Raw genomic sequence first — 22,912 nt, 5'->3', positions numbered from 1 at the left:
AGATCAAAGGATCTAAGAGTAGAATAACGACCTCCGGATGGTCGAAACCACCAAGAAATCATTAGATGAAGAAAACGTTCATGTAGGTCTAAGACACTTGCATTATCCCTTCTTTTATAACGAGATCTTAAGATTTGTTTTTCATTTGAAATACCATCATTATCTAATCCGAATTTATTGGCTATGTAAGCCGAGTCAATATATAAGAATTGTCCTAGGAGGTAGGAACAAATTCCTATGGTTTCAGTTTCAGTTTGGTTTTTAACACAAATGGCATTAGAATAGAAAATACGAACAAGTTGATGGTAGACAATGGGTTCAAGATCAAAAAGTTTGTCAAATTTCCACTCTTGTAAAAAAGGAAGATATTTAAAATTAATGTCTAACATATCTTGACGAGAAGGAATACGTTCTTCCCGGATTTTGTAAGAGTCGAAATATTCATAATACCAAAAACGATGATTTCTAGGACCAGGATGATTGAAGCACGAATTTTGGATAGTCAAATTAGGATCAATGGGATTAGGATTAGGAATTGGATTTTGAGGATTTAGAGGTGGATTTGGTTGACAGTGTGAGCGACTAGATGATGACCTAGCACGTTTAGGATTGGACATGGCTTAGGAAATCGGAATAGAATGGATAACCTACAATTTAGAAAACACATGTATGCAATTCAATCAATCCCAAAACTCAATTGAGTCCTCAATATTTCAAGGTTCTCTAAATCAATCCTAATGGGCAAATTTTTTGAAAACTTTTGAAAAATACGGTTTTGAGAAACAATATATGTATAGTTTTCATAACAACAACATAATTCAATCAAACACAATAATTTAAAAATCAAAATTTTTTTATTTCAAAAATTTAAAAATTTTTGGAAAATTCTTGTGTTTTTGATGAAATTAATTGTAATATCTAGTTTCTAATCACTAAACAATTAATTCCCGATCTAAATTTCATCCTAGAACTAATTAAAACTAGTTCTATGTTCATAAATTGATGAAATAGAAGTTTTTGAAAAATACCTTGAAGGATTTCGGATTTGAGTGAGATCAGATGAAGTTTGCACGTTTTTTTATGATTCCAACAGGTTTAGAAGATGATATTTGAAGTGAATTCTGATTAAGAACGTTGATTTGAGGCAAAAATGGAGATTTGAGAGAGTAGAGGAGTGATAGGTGGCAAGGAAGAGAAGAGAAGAGGGTTTGAAGTTTTGAAGGGTTCTGCCCGTGTATATCCAGAACCCCAGGGGGTATCGATTCCCCTGTGGGGGGAATCGATTCCCCTTCAAAGGGGGAATCGGTTCCCTCATGGGGGGATCGATTCCCTTTGCACCAAAATGCTAAAATCCGATTTTAAACACCCAAAATGCTAAATTAATTTCCTCTAGTGGTATTGGCAACTCATATATTGAAAATTAATCATGTTCAAACAATTAAATTAATCTTTAAATGATATTTGAACATAAAATTAATTTTTCATCAAGAATCATAAACTCTCCCTAACTAATAGCAATGAATGCAATCAAAAATTACTATTATAAGCATTTTTCATTTATTATTAAAAGTGCTAAAATTATTTTAAACACTAAGTGAAGATAGGTTGGTCAGACCTAATTCTCTCCTAAGTGTCCAAAATCTTTCCTTGTCTAAAGGTTTTGTAAAGATATCCGCTAATTGGTGCAAAGTATCAAAAAATTCTAGAACTACATCTTCCTTAGTGACACGGTCTCTAATAAAGTGATGTCTTATTTCAATGTGCTTAGTTCTAGAGTGTTGGATGGGATTTTTAGTGAGACAAATAGCATTAGTATTGTCACACTTAATAGGAATGGTACCAACTTCAATTCCATAATAAAAAAGTTGTTGTTTCATCCATAAAACTTGTGCACAACAACTACCAGCTGAAATGTATTCGACTTCAGTAGTAGATAATGCAACACAATTTTGTTTCTTTGAAAACTAAGAAATCAACATATTTCCAAGGAATTGGCAAGTACCGGAGGTGCTTTTCCTATCTAATTTGCATCCTCCATAATCCGCATCAGAAAAAGCATGCAAGCTAAAGCTAGAGTCTCTAGGATACCAAAGTCCTAAACTAGGAGTGTCTTTAAGGTATCTAAAGATTCTCTTAACAGCTAGTAAATGTGATTCCTTAGGGCATGATTGAAATCTAGCACATAAGCAAACACTAAACATAATGTCCGGTCTACTTGCAGTTAGATAAAGTAGAGATCCAACCATTGACCTATATAATTTAATATCTACACATTTACCTCCTTCATCTAAGTCAAGCTTTGTTGAAGAGCTATTTGGAGTGTCATGAGGTTTCCCATTTTCCAGTCCAAACTTCTTGAGTATATCTTTGACGTACTTAGCTTGATTGATGAAGATGCCATCTTTTATTTGCTTGATTTGGAGTCCCAAGAAAAATGAGAGCTCCCCCATCATGCTCATTTCAAACTCACTTTGCATTAGCTTAGAAAATTCTTGGCAAATAACATCATTAGTAGAACCAAATATTATATCATCAACATAAATTTGAACTACTAATAAATCTTTACCTTTATGCTTTAAACACAATGTAATGTCTACCTTCCCTTTTGAAAAACCTTTTTCAATTAAAAAATTTGACAATCTTTTATACCAAGCTCTTGGAGCTTGTTTTAAACCATAAAGAGCTTTTGTCAATTTAAGAACATGGTCCAGAAATTTTGAATCTTCAAAATCGGAAGGTTGTTCCACATACACTTCTTCCTTTATAAAACCATTTAAAAATGTACTTTTAACATCCATTTGATATAATTTAAATTCATGAAAACATGCAAATGCTAATAACATTCTAATTGCTTCCATCCTAGCTACGGGAGCGTATGTTTCATCATAGTCTATGCCTATTCTTGAGTATACCGTTGAGCAACAAGTCTAGCCTTGTTTCTCACTATATTACCACTCTCATCAAGCTTATTCCTGAATACCCATCTAGTACCTACATTAGATTTATTACTAGGCCTTTCAACTAATGTCCATACTTTACTTCTCTCAAATTGATTTAACTCTTCTTGCATAGCCATAATACAATGTTCATCATTTAATGCTTCTTTAATATTCTTAGGCTCTATGCATGAGATAAATGCAAAATAATTACAAATATTTCTAAGAGAAGATCGAGTTGTTACCCCTTTGGATGGATCACCAATAATTTCACCATTCTTGACATAGTTGTACTCTCTTGGATAAGATACTTCCCTTTCTTCAATGGTTGGATTCTCAAAAGGATCATGAGTTTCCTCATTTTTTGTTTCTTCCTTTGATGATGGTTCTCCAACGTCATGTCTAACGTCATTTGTATTTATAATACCTACATCATCATTCACACAAGAATCCTTCATCGGAAGGGGATTATCATCGAAAACAACATGTATAGACTCTTCTACAACTAAAGTTCTTTTATTAAATACTCGATAAGCTTTAGAATTTAAGGAATAACCAAGAAAAATTCCTTCATCACTTTTAGCATCAAATTTGCCAAGGTTCTCTTTACCGTTGTTTAAAACAAAACATTTTCATCCAAAAGGATGAAAATAGCTAATGTTAGGCTTTTTATTTTTGAAAATTTCACATGGATTTTTCTTTAAAATTGGCCTAATCATTACTCGATTTATAACATAACAAGCGGTATTTGTGGCTTTCGCCCAAAAATATTTTGGCAAATTATTTTCACAAAGCATGGTTCTAGCCATTTCTTCTAAAGTTAGATTTTTTCTCTCAACAACTCCATTTTGTTGAGGGGTTCTAGGTGCTGAAAAATTATGGCTAATACCGTTAGAGTTACAAAATTCAGTAAATTCAAGATTTTCAAATTCAGTTCCATTATCACTCCTAACACTAGTTATAGAGTAACCTTTTTCATTTTGGATTACTTTTGAAAATGTGATGAATTGTTCTAATGCATCATCTTTAGTACTTAAAAATAGAACCCAAGTATATCTAGAATAGTCATCTACCAAGACAAATGCATATTTTTTTCCACCCAAGCTAGTAGTCCTAGTTGGCCCAAAAAGATCTATATGGATCAATTGTAATACTCTACTAGTTGATACGTCATTAATGGATTTAAAAGAAATTCGCTTTTTTTTTTCCTTTAGCACAAGTATCACAAATTTTATCATTATCAAATTTAAGCTTAGGCAACCCTCGAACTAAATCACCTTGAATTAGCCGTTGTAAAACACTCATACTAGCATGTCCTAGTCTCCTATGCCATAACCAATTATCATGTTCATCCTTAGCAACTAGGCACAAATTAGTCATATCAATAGAATCTAAATGCACCATGTATATGTTTCCTATTCTATGACCAACAAGCATAATCTGATTAGATGCAATGTCAATGACTTTACAACCATTAATATCAAACATGAAATTGAATCCCTTATCACAAAATTGACTAATACTTAATAGATTATACTTTAATCCATTCACATATAAAACATTCTTAATTTGTATGGAAGAGGTATTACCAATAGTACCAATACCTTCAATGTGACCTTTTGAATCATCACCAAAAGTCACTTCTCCTCCATTTTTGGCGTTAAGCTTAATGAACCGGTTTTTGTCTCCGGTCATGTATCTTGAGCATCCACTATCAAGGTACCATGAGTTTGAATTTGTTTCTCATGCCTTGTAGCAATCCTCCTTTTCCTACAAACATAGATTAATTTCTAATTTTTGGTACCCAAATTCTTTTGGGTCCATATTCTTTAGTTTCCAAAATTCTAGTCCCCTTAGGTATCCATTTGTGTAGGATATCCTTATCTTTAGTAGTAATGAGCTCTTTAGGAACCCATATACTTCTAACGATTTTTCCATTAGAGGTTATTTGGGGACCTCTATGATTGTAGTTTTTAAAACTTTTTCTAACAAAGTTGGATTTAGAATTTTCTCCACTTTCAAAATGTTTTGTTCCAACTTTATCAAAAGAAGCTTTAAGATCATCAATTTTCTTTTGATGATCATCATTGACATTTGAAAGTAAATTTTTCAGATCTAAATTTTTCTTTTCAAACTCTTCTAGTTTGATTTGAAAATCTTTGATCTTATTTTCAAGATCGTTGTTGGTTTTGGATATGAGCTTATTTTCATTTTTCAATTTTGAAACATCATTTTTATATTTTAAAAATAATTTCTCATAATTCGAAGCCAACCCATTATATTCCTCTAATAGCTCATCATAGGATAAATCATCAAAATTAGATGAGTTAGAGGTTACCTTAGAATCTTCCTCGAATACCATCAAGAACAAGTTTGCTACTTCTTGTTCCTCTTCATCGGAACCTTCTTTGTCGCTCCATGTAGCCACATGAGCTTTGTGCTTATTCTTTGATTGACCCTTTCTCTTCAATTATGGGCAATCATATTTGACATGCCCCGATTTTTTGCATTCATAGCAAATGATTGGGTCCTTCTCTTTTGGTTCATTTTTTAGGCCTTCATTTCGTTTGAATTTTCTTTCTCGGTAAGGTCTCATTATTTTTCTAAACCATTTGGCAAACAATGCAATTTCCTCGTCATCGTCATCTTCATCCGAATCACTTTCATCTTTTGTGGATTTGAGAGCAACTCCAATGTTTTTCTTCTTCTCCTTTGGTGTCTCTTCAATCTTATCAAGGTCCACCTCATCTTCAAGCATCATTTCATGAGTGAGGAGTGACCCAATTAGTTCTTCAAGAGTTAAGGACGTTAAGTCCTTAGACTCGATGATTGTCGTCTTATTTGATTGCCATGATTTTGGGAGGGAGTAGACTAACTTCATCACAAGCTTTTCATTTGAAATGATCTCTCCATATGATTTGAGATCATTGACAATCGTTGAAAATCTATCCTTCATAGCTTTGATATCTTCATTTGGTTTCATCCTGAAATTTTCATAGCTATGCGTTAGAATACTAATTTTAGATTTCTTTACCTCATGGGTACCTTCATGAGTGACTTGAATTTTGTACCATATTTCTTTGGCGGTTGTACACGATGAAACTCTTCCGTATTCATCTAGTCTAAGAGCACAAAAAATGATACGGATGGCTTTGGAGTTGAGCTGGAACATTTTTGTCTCTTCTTCACTCCACAATCTTGGATGAGGGAGAGGCTTGATGTATCATTCTACTACGACATTCCATGCTCCCATGTCACTTTCTTGAATGAAGTACATCATTTTATTCTTCCAATAAGCATAGTTAGCTCCATTGAAGAAAGGAGGCTTGTTGACGGGCATCGAATCGAGACCGGAGTCAAAGTTTGAAGCGAAGGCCATTGATGACTTTGATTATCAATACAACTCTTCCCGAATCGACTCAAGAGGCGATTAAACCTTCAAATGAGTTAGGCTCTGAAGCCAATTGTTGAGTTAATCGATTGACGGAAATGGCCAAGAGGGGGGTGAATTGGCAATTAAAAATTTTGTGAAAGCTTTTGCAGAAAATTGAAAGTAATTGCACAGCGATTTAGAGTGGTTCGACTTTATCAACCAAAGTCTACGTCCACTACCTTAGCTATCCACACTAAGGATTTTCCAACAAATTCACTAATTTGTTATTTCTTTTGAGGACAAAGAGTAACCTTACAGCTCCCTCAAGAATTATACCCCAAATTCTTGAGCACACTCTTTTTCAAAGAGAAATATATAAATTTGCAAACTTACAAGGAAAACCTCACAAGGTAAGATGTTTGCACAATTCTAGAACAAGAAAATAACACTCACAAATAATTACAAATGAGCACAAATGGTGTTCTTTGAAAGAAAAATGAATATTGAAAGGAAAATTGGCTTGATTTGCACAAACTTGGTGTTTGATGCTTTATCTCTTGTTTCTCTATGATTTCTTATTGATCAAATGCTTCAGAACTTGTTTAAATACACCTTGAATCACTTCTGAATGTTGGGGATGATTAGTGAAGATAATATAGCCGTTTTAGTGTGAAAACAATTAATAAAACAGCTTGGAGCGTGGGGGGAATCGGTACCCCCTATGGGAAATCGATTCCCTAAGTGTAAAATTCAAATATTTCGACCGTTATACAAGGGGGAATTTGTACCCCCTGGGGGGAGAATCAGTTTCCTCCGAGCATACTGGAATTCTCGGAGCCAAACCATTCAGGGGGTAATCGGTACCCCTTTGGGGGGAATCAATTCCTTCTGAGCAATCTGGAATTTTTGGCTTTGAAATACTTTGTAAAATTATTTTGAAATTGTTTTAAGATTAAAACTTAATTTTACACTTGAGTAAGGATTAAAAATGATTTTTAAAGATTTGGAGTAATGTTTTGAAATTCGGATAGTTATATCGAATATACTTAGAAAATCATTTGGAAAATCTTAAAATTCATTTAACTTAATTTGTTATATCGAAATATCAAAATGTTTTCAATAAAAGCAGTCTATGGTAAAAGCATCAGTCAAGGCATTCAGAATAAAGGATGTTTTTATGAAGCTCAAGCATGTTATTTGAAGGACCAAAACAAGAAATTGAGCACAGAAGTGGAAACCATGCATGAAGATTTCCAAAAGATCAGTCAAGCCTTTCAAAATGCTGGCATAGGAAACACCCTAGAAGAGTGGATCACAGGGGTTACCAAATTGAAAAAGAACTGCAACATATATGAATATCTTGTCCAAGAACTTCTTGAACATAAAGGTTCTCGTACAAAGGAAAATGAGCAACTCCGAGAACTGATACAAAAGATGAAAAAGAATGTCCTGGAAGAAGCTATAGTCCAGACAAGCAATATGACCCATAAGCTAATAGATTAACTTGGCTTTAGAGAAGTTAGGAGGGAAAGTTATCCCCTATATGCTAAAGTTAGGACTGAAAGCTGTCCTTTATATGTAAAAGTTTTGTTTGATGGACGAAAACTTTTTTGTTTAATGAAATCTGTTCTAAGATGATCACTCTTGAGTAACACCTTTTCATACATGCATTTGCATTTTGCATCTGTATATTTTTACGTTTGTATTTACATTTACATTTTTAAACTTACATCATGCATTAAAACATATTTAATTAAATAATAATGTTTATTCATTTTCAATATCAAAGAAAATGACAGTCTTAATATAACTGGATGTCATATTCTGGTATTTTAAATAATTTACATTTACATTTTTACATTTGCATATTTGCATTTTTGCATTTTGCATCTTTGCATTTGTATTTTTATGTTTGCTTTTGTATTGCACAATTTGTATTCTTATTATTACATTAATATATTTACATTTGCATTTGCATTTGGCATCTTTGTATTTTTATGTCATAATACATTAAAATATTCATTCATTAAAATAAGGATTTCAACCGAAGTGATCTTGGTTTTTCCTTGTAGCAAGAATGCTTAGCACGACACAAGAAAAATGTCTAAAGAAACTAAGGATAGGCTAACCAAATTAGAGATAGAGCTAAAAGAGATGCAGGAAGAATTGAGGAGCAAGTTAGCACAAATCGAAGCTAATTCTCAGATCGATCTACTAAACAATATGAAAGAAATGATTGAGAAGCATTTGACTGCTGGAAAGAGTCTTGTTGAAAACTCCACAAATCCTCTGGGTATTACACCTGTTCATATTCCTGAGCACACCTCTGTCCGTCAGGAAATCCAATCACCAGTTCACTTCACTGTTAAGAACCAACAATATCAGGCTGGAGTTTCGTTCCCCACTGACTGTCTTACTGCTTCTGGGTTGAAGTCAAATGAATTTTGTACTGATAATGAGATCTCTGACCCAAATAAATTAATTGAAGAGAAAAAACTCCTCCAACAAAATGTAGAAGAGGTGATAAAATCTAGAGAGACGGTTGAGTCATTTTATGGGTTTGACGCCAAAGAGCTAAGTTTGGTCCCCAACCTAGTTCTCCCACCAAAGTTCAAAGTTCCAGATTTTGAGAAGTATAATGGGACCACATGCCCTTCATATCATATCACTATGTACTGTCTTTTCATGACTGGCTATGTGGAGAATGAAAAGTTGTTGATTCACTGTTTCCAAGATAGTTTATCTGGGTCTGCATCCAAATGGTATAATCATCTAAAACGCACTCAAATACATTCTTGGAGGGACTTAGCTCAAGCCTTTATGGGTTAATACAAGCACATTACGGATAAGGCCCCTGATCGAATAATATTGCAAAACATGAATATGAAATGCAATGAAAGTTTTCAACAATATTCACAACGATAGAGGGGTGTTGCTTCTCAAGTGCATCCACCATAGACTGAAAGGGAGTTCATTACTTTATTCATCAGTACATTAAAATTACCCTATATTAATCACATGATAGGGGTTGCCCCTAATAATTTCTCTGACATCATCATAAGTGGAGAAATGATCGAAATGGCTATCAAGAATGGCAAGATAAGAGGATCTGACGATACTGACATCGAGAAAGAAGCCGAGGTTAATACAAAGAGGTCTTATTCAGTTAAACATGATGCCAAACCTTATAGAGTGGTCAAGAAGAAAAAGAATGTGCAGGGTTTTCAATTTCCTCCCTTCCACTGTTCGAGTGAAAAACTGCATTAAAAAATACTATCAGCCAGATTAACTACTCCACGACTTGTTCCACCACAGTGGCCTCCAAATGAGAATTGGACTTATAAGGAGGTTCATTGGATAAATCAGACTGGAATTCCAAATTGTTCAACTAAGGTTCCTGGTAACCTTGAGGGAAATTTCCAAGATCCTTTAGAGCAAGTAATTCAAAAATATAAGGTAAAAGAAGGGGTTAAGGTTCAATGTTCATAAATCGTTGCTTCAACAGAGACTAATGTGACCAAATCCTACGAAGAATATCGGGCGCAAGAAAATCAAAAGGCTCCCATGGATGTAATTCGAGATTGGCCCATAGGTCTAAGAAAGAATGGACCAGATATAACCCAGAAGACACATCAGATACCTATATCATATTTTCCGAAAACCAGTAAGACAAGGGGCAACTTAAGGAGTCTGGTTAATACTACCCCAGTTGTAGCTGAAATGAGCTTCCAGAACCCCCTCGATCACAGGAGAGCATTTATTCATTCAGAACGATCAAAGAAAGTGATAATCTCTCGAGCGAGAAAAACTCTGAAAGTGTTTCAAGAATCTATCTCATATCTGTACTCTCATTTGGTTAAAGGTCAATACATTACACCAAGATTAGTGAAAGTGTCACCAAAGCCTTATGCCCATTGCTATGATCAAAATAGTTTATGTAATTTTCACTTGGGAGTATCTGGGCATTCAACAGGGAATTGCTGGTCATTGTTAAAAGAAATAGAGACGCTCGTTGACAAGGGAGTCTTGACACAAGAAATGATCAAGAAATGGGGGACAAATAAGGATGAGAATCCTGAGCCAAGTACACACCCAACATTCAAGGAATGATGAGGCATGTAGATAAACAAGTGGAAGTAGTTATCTACCACTGTAGTACCTTTCATTTTCAGCATCTTGTTTGAACTTGTTTTTTGTTCCCTTCTCCGTCTTTTGTACAATAAATAAATTTTGGTTGTTTTTATGGTTATGAGCAAGGAATTAAGTTTTAATCTTGAAATTTTTGAGTATCAAGTAGATTAAATATTCTTTTTCAAGAATTATAGAACTTTGGTAAGTGGTAAAATTATACATATCATATCCTATCCAATGCCAATTACTTGACCCTCATCAAAATCAAATCTTAACCATACATTTATCTGAGACTTTAAAGTCATGTCTCTACTTGTTTTTGAGACACCAAATCCAAATGTTTACCTTCTCCGGTAGAGTTGATTATTTCATTACCTTCCACTATATACACGACTTCCAAAGTCACACGTTTGTCCTTCCATATACAAAACCATCATGAACCAAAAGACCTCAAAAGAACCAAACTTTCAAATTATCCGTAAATCTTCCTGCAAGAAGAGACGAGATGAGATATCATGGATCAAATTACCGAAGATAATTTCGAGTGATTGGGGCATACTCAAAGAATAAAGAAAAAAATGTTGATTTAGATAAATATATCATGCATTAATTACATTGTTTTCATATAAATAAAGATTAATATTGAATATTCACCCCCCTGGGGATAGATCTTTTTACAAAGGCTTCTGTGTATGAGATGACGAACGACATTGTTTCATTTATCCTTTCAAATATATGTATATATATATCCCTTGTTGTCCCCTTTCGAGCCTATAATATTTTTTCTGATTCAACCCTAACCAAGGATCACCCTCCACATTGGGGGGGGGGGGTGATACATTCATCACAAGGCTCACATCAAAGGAAGAAGTAATAACTCTTCCAAATGATCCACTCGTCCAAGCTTTGGAAAAGAAGATCAGAACAGTAGCAGACTTGAGACGACTTTTTGAATGGGATCCTGATCTTATTTGGTCAACATGTCTTCTGTAGATACAACCGTCTGTCTCTTATATTTCCAACGGTTCTTGAATCGTATCAATCCGATATCGGGAACTCATGATATGGCCATTTTACTGAAGACGGTGCATGCAGAAAATCCTATACGGGATTAATACGGGATTTTGTAAATATTACGAATTTTCAATATTTTTATTGATTATTTGTAATATAACTTAATATATGATGATGCATTATCTTTTATAATTAGATTTATTATTTTATTAGGAATTAAGGTTGGGTTAAAATATTATCTTTAGTTATTATTATTTTATTAGGAATTAGAGTTAAGACATGTTTAGTTTATTATTATTTTATTCATTAGTTATTTAGGACCTTTAGAACTCAGCCCCTATATAAAGGAGGATTCATTCTACTTTGTAAATCAGATTTATTTGATTAATAATACAACGAGAGTTCATTTTTGCAAGTGCTGATTGCCTTGTGCCTTCGAAGCTTCTTCTCCTGGAGTTCTTTCAAGTTCTTGTGAGGGAGATTAATCTTCACACTCCAATTTGCCTTTTCATCACGACTAGGAGGGTTGGTTAGAGCCATTTATCGTGTTTGCCTTTTCATTGCGACTAGGAGGGCTCGATAGGACACTTATCCATCTATTTTTCCACAAATCCATCCGCACCATCAATCATCTTTACCGTTCACCTTCATAAAGGAGATCTTTTGATTTCTTTATTATCTTATTTCATCTTTCATTTATTTATCTTTTGTTTATTTTATTCTAATCGTGTTGTCTTGATTCCAGCACATAAAAGAAACCCTAAATAATCCTAGCGACTGTCGCCACCTTCCCATATTCATCACATTTGTTCTTCATCGAGTCTAGAGCTTTCTAGGTTTGATTCTTCAACAAGAGCAACGTTCATCAATCCGCCACCGCTTCCCTATCAATTGGTATCAGATTTGGGCTGATTCTTGGAAAGAAGCAAGCAATTTTGCTTGTTCTTGCACACAAAACCGTCAAGGTACCCCAACGGAGCTAGTTCAGAGAAGATTCATCGTTTCAGGTTCTTTTTATTTAATTTTAATTTAGATTCAAATCCTTCTTGTTAGTTTGCTATTTTTTTTCAAAAAAAAAAAAAAGCCAAAATTTCAAAAAATTGCAAACGAAGGTATTTAGGGCTGATTTTCTGCAGATATCATACGCATATTAAGTGTAATCTACAGTCCAAAATTCACTTCAATCAGAGTTCATTAGATCCTTCAAATACATCATTCAAGTTTTATCGGCAGATTCGATCTAGAATATTGTCGAATTTCTTGAAAATTCTACAGGAGGAATTTTGTGCTGAAAATTTCCAGATTGAAACTTCATATATTGGAGATCATTAAAAAAAATCAGAAATTTTGGAGATCAAGAACAACTTCGAAAAAAGTGATCAAGAAAAATAGATTGTTTGAGGACTCACCGTTCAACAGAGTCTACTGGATACTACTGAAGGTATTTGGTTCTGAAATTTTACAGGTGGTTTCTTGACGCATCGAAAGACATTCAAGAAAATTTTCAGAATTTTTGGACACCGGTAACCCCCTCAAAAACGTTGCTCAAGTTGATCCAACGTTTTCTAGGTTTTCTGGTTTGGTCCCTTTTTCTTTGACTCTTAGTGCTTTAGGTTCTTTTGTTTTTCCTTGTTATTGTTCTTTTGCATTATCTAACACATTATATTCTTTGTGTTAGTAGGACTAAAGAGTTTGCATACTTCTTCCTTCTTTGCATTCTCGTTCTCTTGGAGTCTAACCTTTGTTTGGCCTCTTAGAGCTTTTAGGTTTTTGTTATCGCCTTTGCTAGTAATCAAACTCCGATACAAACTGTGAAAGACTACTTGGTAAAATGAGTTTTAAAGAGTACAAGATTAGCTTACTTGCCTCTCGTTGTGTTACTTTCTTGGAGTGACTTGTGAGGTTTCTTGCTTTGTTGAATTTTCTTTATTTTATTTTTATTTTACTTTTAATTTTTTTTTCGAGTGTTATGATTTCAGGATGGGCGACAATAACAACAATACACTTACGGGTATCTTAGCCGCACTTGCACGACTCACGACTCAAGTTGAAAGATTTGATGAACTTACCAATACCGTGAGAGAACGACAAGAACCACAACTCGATCTACCAAACCAGAATCCAAGACCAAACAATATTGAACTTTTGGTACCCAGGCGAGAACAACCACGTTTCCAAGCACCCGAACTCTTTGCAAAAACAAAGTTCATGATCCCTTCTTTCAAAGGAGACAATGATCCGGAAAGGTACATCGATTGGGAAGAAAAAGTTGATCTCATCTTCGAAGGATATGCTCGAACTTGGTGGATGCAAACAAGGAAAAAGATCCAGAACTTCCAAATTCCAACAATCACTTCTTGGACCGACCTCAAACAAACCATGAGGAAGCGCTTTCTACCGACACATTATACACGAGAAGTTAAACTACGACTACACCGACTTCGACAAGGTAGAAGTTCAGTTGAAGACTACTACAAGGAGATGAAGTCCTTACTCAATAGGGCTAACATAACCGAAAAAGAAGATGTCACCGTGTCAAGATTCGTCGTCGGCTTGAACTCAAACATCACTGATCTTCTTGACCTCCATGGGTACGAAAACCTTGAAGATACACTAAAGAAAGCAATGACAATCGAAGCACAAATCCAGAGGAGATTTTGAGAACATTACCAAGGTACTTCATCCTCTTACCAAGGTAATCATTCAAATCCTTCCTCATCTTCTGCTCCATCTTCTCTGAAAAAGCCAAGAGATGACAAACCTGACAATGAGAAAGAACGACCAGCAAAGAATGACACACTTCCAGCCCCTAAAGATCAAATTTGTGAGGAGGTAGGGAAATCAAAAAAAGAAAAAGTTGAGAAAGAGGCAAAAGAAAAAGAGGTCACTAGTTACAAAAGCCAAAAGCATAATGACCCATGGAAGGTGAGTGAACCTAATTGTGAGAAGAAAAGAGTGACTTAAAATCTACGTGTGAGCACAAAAGAATTGAGAGAGAACCTTCTTTACAAACATCCTTTCATCCTTGTTCGCTTTAGAGAATCAATTGTTTCGATTTCTAACATTAACAAGGATTTGCCTAGTGTGTTTTCATCTTTGTTACAGGATTTTCGAGAAGTGTTAGGTGATCCACCTGATGGATTACCACTGGAAAAAGGAAAACAACACCAAACCAATCTAATTCAAGGTTCCATCATACCTCGTCAAACATACAATCTCGAAGAAACCAAAGAGTTAGATTTGTTACAAAAAGGATACATCCATGAAAGCCTTAGTCGTAACGTCATCTTAATGACGAAACATGACTTGAACAACTCCACATGCTTTATAGTTCGTACACAAGGAATCCATGTAAATGATGAGAAAGTAAAAGCAACACGAGACTGGCCCACACCATCTTCCATCGCCAAGAGTTGTCGAATAGTGCTAGGTGACCCTCCTGACGGGTTACCAACTGAAAGCCCTAATCACTATGTCATATTAATGAAGAGTCACGATTTACGAGAGTCCAAAGGTAAGTATTTTATTACTCATTTTAATGACATTGTAACGTACTTCTTCTCCTTCTTACAAGGTAAGGCTCGTGAAGTTGTCATCCATACTAAACACAACTCCTTTAAGTGCGTAACATACCGAGGTAAGCAAAACACAGTAGACGATACACTACCACGAAGGTATACTCTTACCTATCAAACTCATATTACTATTCCGAGAATTGAACATATCAAAGATGTATATCACGATAACTCGGATATTTTTGATATTTCTACCCATACTTTTAAAAGTGCTTTTAATGAGCTTTATCTTGTATATGAGTTTCCTTGCCAACTAAACAGGTTCTACAGTCCACAAATATCCTCCTGGGAATCATTAATTCATGAACCACACTTAGAAGACTTAAGGGATTACTTTAACAAACCAGTTGACATGGTTTTTAAACACTCATTCTCACCACACACGAATAAAACCATGGAGAAATTATCTGAAATAATCATACAGAAAGCCAACAGTGGCCGGTGCCATGTTGAATTTCAACCAAAACATCATATTGCAAGACTTGTATGAAAAAGAGGATTTCAAGACTACAAGAAATCAGTTCCTACAAAGAAGAAACCTCGACTAAAACGCATAAAGACACATCACATTGATCCTGGTAAATGTTTCACAAGTTTTTCTTTCAACACATCTAAATCTCTTTCTTTTGGATTTTCAGATTCGAGGATGAATCCTTTTGAGGAGTGGGGGAATTATACATGCACCAGAGTCCATAATACATGCTTCTTTGGACTAATGTTTCTACTCAAACCTATTAGAAGAACAAAGTCTCGAAGATTCAAAGCATATCTATTCGGTAAGCATAATGTGAATGAATTATTAAACTATTCTAATTTTGCTCCCTTTAATGTTTCAAATTCGAGGTCGAATCTTTTTGAAGAAAGGGAGGATGATACATGCATCACAAGGCTCACATCAAAGGAAGAAGTAATAACTCTTCCAAATGATCCACTCGTCCAAGCTTTGGAAAAGAAGATCAGAACAGTAGCAGACTTGAGACGACTTTTTGAATGGGATAATGATCTTATTTGGTCAACATATCTTCTGGATATACAACCTTCTGTCTCTTATCTTTCCAACGGTTCTTTAATCGTATCAATCCGATATCGGGAACTCAAGATATGTCTATTTTACTGAAGACGGTGCATGCAGAAAATCCTATACGGGATTAATACGAGATTTTGTAAATATTACGAATTTTCAATATTTTTATTGATTCTTTGTAATATAACTTAATATATGATGATGCATTATCATTTAGGATTAGATTTATTATTTTATTAGGAATTAAGGTTGGGTTAAAATATTATCTTTAGTTATTATTATTTTATTAGGAATTAGAGTTAAGACATGTTTAGTTTATTATTATTTTATTCATTAGTTATTTAGGACCTTTAGAACTCAGCCCCTATATAAAGGAGGCTTCATTATACTTTGTAAATCAGATTTCTTTGATTAATAATACAACGAGAGTTCGTTTTTGCAAGTGTTTATTGCCTTGTGCCTTCGAAGCTTCTTCTCCTGGAGTTCTTTCAAGTTCTTGTGAGGGAGATTAATCTTCACACTCCAATTTGCCTTTTCATCGCGACTAGGAGGGTTGGTTAGAGTCATTTATTGTGTTTGCCTTTTCATTGCGACTAGGAGGGCTCGATAGGACACTTATCCATCTATTTTTCCACAAATCCATCCGCACCATCAATCATCTTTACCGTTCACCTTCATAAGGGAGATCTTTTGATTTCTTTATTATCTTATTTCATCTTTCATTTATTTATCTTTTGTTTATTTTATTCTAATCGTGTTGCCTTGATTCCAGCACATAAAAGAAACCCTAAACAATCCTAGCGACTGCCGCCACCTTCCCATATTCATCACCTTTGCTCTTCATCGAGTCTAGAGCTTTCTAGGTTTGATTCTTCAACAAGAGCAACGTTCATCAATCCGCCACCGCTTCCCTATCAGGGGGGCAAAGTGAAGATCGTTAATCTAACTTTATTACGAAGGCAAATCTTCATGAAATGAAGAGAGTTTTGAACTACAAGTTAGATCAAATGCAAAGTGCTTGAAGATCAATCCATTCAAGAAAAACGAAAGAATTTTCGAAATACAAGAGGAAAAGGAGGTTTTCAAAGCAATTGGAGTCATATACTCATTCAAAAAAAAAAGAGGAAAAAGGAAAAAAGAAAGAAAAAAAATTGAATCAAGATGGGTGACTCATTGAGCCTCAAGCTATAAGGTTGATCAAGTGCAATAAGTACAAAGATTCATATTCAACAAGAAACACAAGAAATGCTGGAGATGAATAAATCTTATGGAAAAACCCCGAGCAAAGCAGATCCAAGTCAAGCAAGGCAAGATTAAAGGCATCATAATTGATCATTGGTTTAATTACCCTTAAACACTTATTTGGGCCTTTTTATCCCTTTCTTTCGTAACCATAAGCCCTGGGCTACGTTACATACCTGAAAAGTCCATTCTAATTATACATGGATTTCTATATGAAAGGGACTATCTTCAGATTTCATTCCGCCTCTCAGGATTGATTTTTATTTACAAAATTGTTTTTGTAATCTTTAATGCATGATATGAAAAATGATAAAAGGGGGTTCAAGATGTAAATTTTTAAATAACATCTTGGAACCAACGGAGGATTCGAGTTGAAAACCTGAAAAGGTGGCTCGAATATTGAATGGTGCAACAACGACATAAGAGACGATCTTAAGCTCTTGATAAAACACTGCACATCCCAAAGATGTTCTTGATATTCTGGAACCAATAAGTATCTCCATCAGATGAGCATAACAACCCTTCCTTCAAGATAGTGGAATCTCAAAGAAGACATATATGCTTGACCAACCTGAGAGACCTTACTTTACCAGAATCAACCTACACCTTAAATCAGTCAATAATTTTGACACTTGCCATAGGACTATGATTTTTGAATGATTTGAAAGAGTAGTTGATTTATTTGATATTCATTAATTTCATGTCTTATGATTCAATTCTATTGTGAACCAGAAAAGGGCAATACTTTACAAAATTCTGTCATTCTTCAATAAAGAAAGGGAAAAAACATTTTCAAACAGTATAGTCTCAAATAAGGAAGATCCTTGAAGCAAGTTATTGCCTATTCTACCTCTATTGAAGAGAAAGAATAAGTCAGGCCAAAATGATGAAGCATTTCAATTTCTTGAAAACAAGTGGTTCAAGAAGTTCAAAAAGTCTATTGTGATACTCTCCTGTGACATTATTTGCAATTCATCAAGAAAGATTATCACTTATCTCATGCGGAGGGTGACAAGCATAACCAGACAAAATCATTTTCCCCAGCCATCAATCCATGTCCCTAGCAGATCCTCCAATCACATATCTATAAGTTCCTTTAAGGTGTATTATGGGAATAAACAAGTCACCACCTGCACTTTGGTTATACCATTATGATGGCTCAAGTCTTGATACACCATTGCTACTTCTTCCATGCCGATCATTTTCTTTGTCAGGATTATCTTCATTATGTCCTTCAGAAGATTGTTGAACCTAAAACTGAGAACTTATAGACACAAAATAAGACATTGGAACATATTCTACATTTGTAGGCTTTTTATATGGAGTAATTGTGGTTATCGGATTCCAAAAGTAGAGATAACCAGTTTTACTATCAACCAAACCTTTCCATGGTTCAGGAAGAGTGAATGGGATATAGCAATGAGTATTTTAGAGCAGCAGAAGAGACAGTCACTGTAGCAGTCATTGGAAGAAAATGCACCAACAAAAATTCTAGTTCATCCCGATGATGTTTATTTCTTCCGGTAAAGTTATTACACTGGATGCCACAAAAAAAAGGATGAGTCCGTCAAATCTACTCATCAATTGCTCCAACCGATCACCATTCAGTTCTTGCACATTTCAAGGATATGCCAAGACAGTAAAAGGTAACCTCTGCATCACTGATTCCAGAGAAAAAAGACAGAACATTGATACCACTGGGGAACATGTCTCTGGTAGATCCTTTTCCTCGTGTATGGTTTTTAGGGAAACTTAGAAGCATTTTTACCTCATCAGGTTCAAGTGGAGCAACTTTATTTCTTTCAACCCATACCAGATTCTATTTTTTTCAGCACTCATCAAGAACATACTTCTAGACACTCAAAGGTGGCTCATTGTCATAAGCTTCAAGAGCCTTACAGATCATCTCTGTCAATTTGGCACTTTCTGTACATGTTTGTGGACAGTTCAATTTTGTTCTTGGATGCCAAGAAGGCCACTATTTTCTTTGTCAATAGAAAAACATCATGTATGGTGCGTGGAGGAAGCATAATAAGAGGAAATCTATTCTCAATTGGCAGATTATGAATATAGCCCTTTTTCCGTGCAGCATCACAAAAATACTTCGAATCTACAAATTCTGGCTCTACATTGTATAAATACCGTGACATTTCAGTCCAAACACCAAATAGAGCAAGTGCCACATTCTCGTAGTAGAAATGAGGAGGCCCAATAACATCTTCTGGAAGTGTTCTTTGAGTTATCTGATCTGGTTCGGTAGAAACCCCAAAACCAATCATTGGATTTAAAAGATGAACTGCATGATTGTCTTCATTAAGAAGCTTCTTTTCAAGCTTCCTCTGCTTCTTCCTTTTCAAAAAATCAAAGCTCGAGTTTCGCCTTTGCTTGTAATTAGGGTCATTGCATAATGGCTTCCTATCTTTTACCGGAAAAAGTATGTCAGCAGCTTTAGCCATTTGAGCAGCACATATAAAATCTGTCAACTCTGTAATTGATGAATCTGGACCACATCTCTCCATGGCTATTGAGACCTCAGCATCTGAGTACCCCATTTTCGTCAAGCATAATAGTTTATTCTCCTTATCAGAGTCAGAATTCAAGATTTCCTCGGTATCAGAAGAACTATCAATATCTGTGAAACCATCCTGAAAGATCGTTTCATAATCAGATGAGTAGTTATCACAATCAACATGTTGCATGGGTGCGGACTTTTCAAGAACTTGTATCACTGTAAATGGTCACCTCATTCAGAAGAGGCATATATCTCATACATTTCCGTCAGAATAATTGAGTATTTCTTAAGTTTGTGACAACATGAAGAGAATTCCTCAAGTTACTTGACAACTTCTGTTTAGTGACACCAGAATAAGAGTATTCAAGATAAACATATTTGGAGCACGAATATAGCTACAAATACCCACAACAATGCATTGTCAAAATTGGACATCGTAAGGATCATAATATTCAAGTGAAACCGACATTGAGAGTGAATCAAAAGCAGAATATTGGGACATCTCGAAAGCCCATTTAATACAAAAATGTTTTTGTGGAGCATCCTGAAGGCCCACGTCAGTATGAATGTTGGGCATTTTGAAAACTCACATCAACAAGAAGCAAATACTGGGGTATGCTGAAAGCCCCTTTCAAACAGAATGAATAATGTTGACGCATTTTGAACGCTTGTATTAGCCAATGTTGGGGCATGCTGAAAGCCCCTTTCAATCAGAATGAAGAATGTTCATGCATTTTGAATGCTTGTATTAGCCAATGTTGGGGCATGCTGAAAGCCCCTTTCAATCGGAATGAAGAATGTTGACGAATTTTGAACACTTGTATTAGCCAATGTTGGGGCATGCTGAAGGTCTGTATCATCTTGCAGAAAGATCATTGATTTGAGCAAATATTTCCATTGAGGCAAAAAGGTATGAAGAATGAAAATGGAGAAACAGTGGCAGTCGAGCTGACTATACATAATTGCTTCATTCATCAGGCAGTTGCATTAGGGTCCTATTGTTGAACAAATATTTACTAAGTAAGTATGGTTTCAAATACCCAATCTTCTTAACCATGTGTCACATGACAGAGTGTTATTTATTAAGCTACATCACGGTTGCATGAATAAAGATGGTCCCCAGGCAAACCATTCGATCCAGGGTTCAGACCCTCAAAATCTCGGCTTTGAATTTTGTATTCTGTGTGTCGGTGATGATTGTAAATACTTCTTTGAAATTCCTGATAGTTAGTTTCAATCATACTGTTGAGGCTACGAAGCTGTTTTTCACAACAGTTGTCGCTTACTTGGTGACATTAAAGAAAGAGGCTCGGCTTATGTATATCACCCTTATTCTCGTTGTTACTGGGGTTATCATTGCCAGTCAGGATGAACTGAATTTTCATCTATTCGGTTTATCATGTGCATTTCATCTACATCAGCAAGAATTCTATGGACCTCTTTCTGTACATGGCTCCTATAGGTGATGTGTTTCTACTTCCTACAACACTCATATGGAAGAAAACGTGATTGATATCACCTATGCCTTTGCCAAAAATGATATCAAAATCAGTTTCTTTGAACACTATGCAAAGAGCTTCAATGATAAAATCTGGGCAGAAGCCACAGGAAAGGATGAATGTGTTGTCAAATGTTTTACGAGCATCTGTGCAAAAGTCACAAGCTGGATGAATGTGTTGTCAAGCGCTTTATGAACCAGTTATTCCGATGCTAAACCAATGTTGTGATCATATGGTTTCCATTTATTGATGCAAGATAAAGTTTGTATTCTTCAACCCAAAGGTTAGAAGTGAGATATGATGAAGATTTCTTTCCATGGAAAGGAAGCTGAAATTTTAACAATAAGAAACTAGTGGAGCCAACTAAGGTTGAACGACAGGTTATTGTTAAGCATCTCAACATGATATGGTTCAAGTTGCCTTGTTCGAGATCCAATTAGATGTGGAGATATGAAAGGAATTAGGATAAATCCTCCTTGTGATGTGTTTCAAAAGTCAAATTAGAATAGACTCTACTCCCCAAATTAATCCCCGCTGAGTCAGACATATCTACATCTACACTCTTCAAAGATGATAATTTCTCTCTTTAAATATGATATATTCTCTTTTCAAAGAAGAAAGATTTATTGGATTTCAACACAAGTCCAAGCAAAGAAAGCTAGTGTTATTCATGATAAAATGGGACAATAAGGTCATAATCCTGATTGCAACAAGAATTTTGTGAATGAAACATTTCTTCTGAGACTTTCATGAAACAAAGAATACATAAAGATTGCTCTTCCAAATCAGAAATGCCAGCTTGAAATGACATTTTGACCAAAGTAAAGGAAGACCAAGTTCACCACTTTGAAATCAAATAAAGATGAACTTAACATTCATGCATTATATTTAGGCATTTGCAAAAATAGGTGCATTTTCATTCATTTTATCCATGTTGAATTTTGACAGGAATTTCAAAGATTTTAGCAAAGATTCAAATCCATCACTTGATGGATCAGCAGAGAAAGTTCATAATGAGAAGAACTCATCTGAAAAAGGAAGAAGAAATTCATAATGAGAAGAATTTGTTCAAACCTTTTGTTTGAATTCATCATTCGATGGATCAACTTTTCCAGAGAAGTTCATAATGAGAAGAACTTATCTGAAGAGGAAGAAGAAGTTCAAAATGAGAAAAACTTGCTCAACCTTTGCTCGACTCTATCGTAGAAGGAGATAGATCAGCATCAACTTTTCCAGAGAAAGTTCATAATAAGAAGAACTCATCTGAAGAAGGAAGAAGAAGTTCATAATGAGAAGAGCTTGTTCAACCTTTTGCATGACTCTATCACAGAAGGAGATAGACCAACATCAACATTTTCAGAAGTGTTCATAATGAGAAGAACTCATCTGAAGAAGAAGGAGAAGAACTTGTTCAACCTTTTGCTTGAATTCATCACTTGATGGATCATCATTGCCAGGTAGAGTTCATAATGAGAAGAACTCGTCTGAAGAAGGAAGATGAAGTTCATAATGAGAAGAACTTGTTCAACATTTTGCTCGAATTCATCATTTGATGGATCAGCATTGCCAGGTAGAGTTCATAATGAGAAGAACTCATCTGAAGAAG

The sequence above is a fragment of the Hibiscus syriacus genome, unplaced genomic scaffold (genome assembly GCF_006381635.1).
Source record: "Hibiscus syriacus cultivar Baekdansim isolate YM2019G1 unplaced genomic scaffold, ASM638163v2 tig00005406_pilon, whole genome shotgun sequence".
NCBI lineage: Eukaryota > Viridiplantae > Streptophyta > Magnoliopsida > Malvales > Malvaceae > Hibiscus > Hibiscus syriacus.
This window is presented reverse-complemented; position numbering follows the sequence as displayed.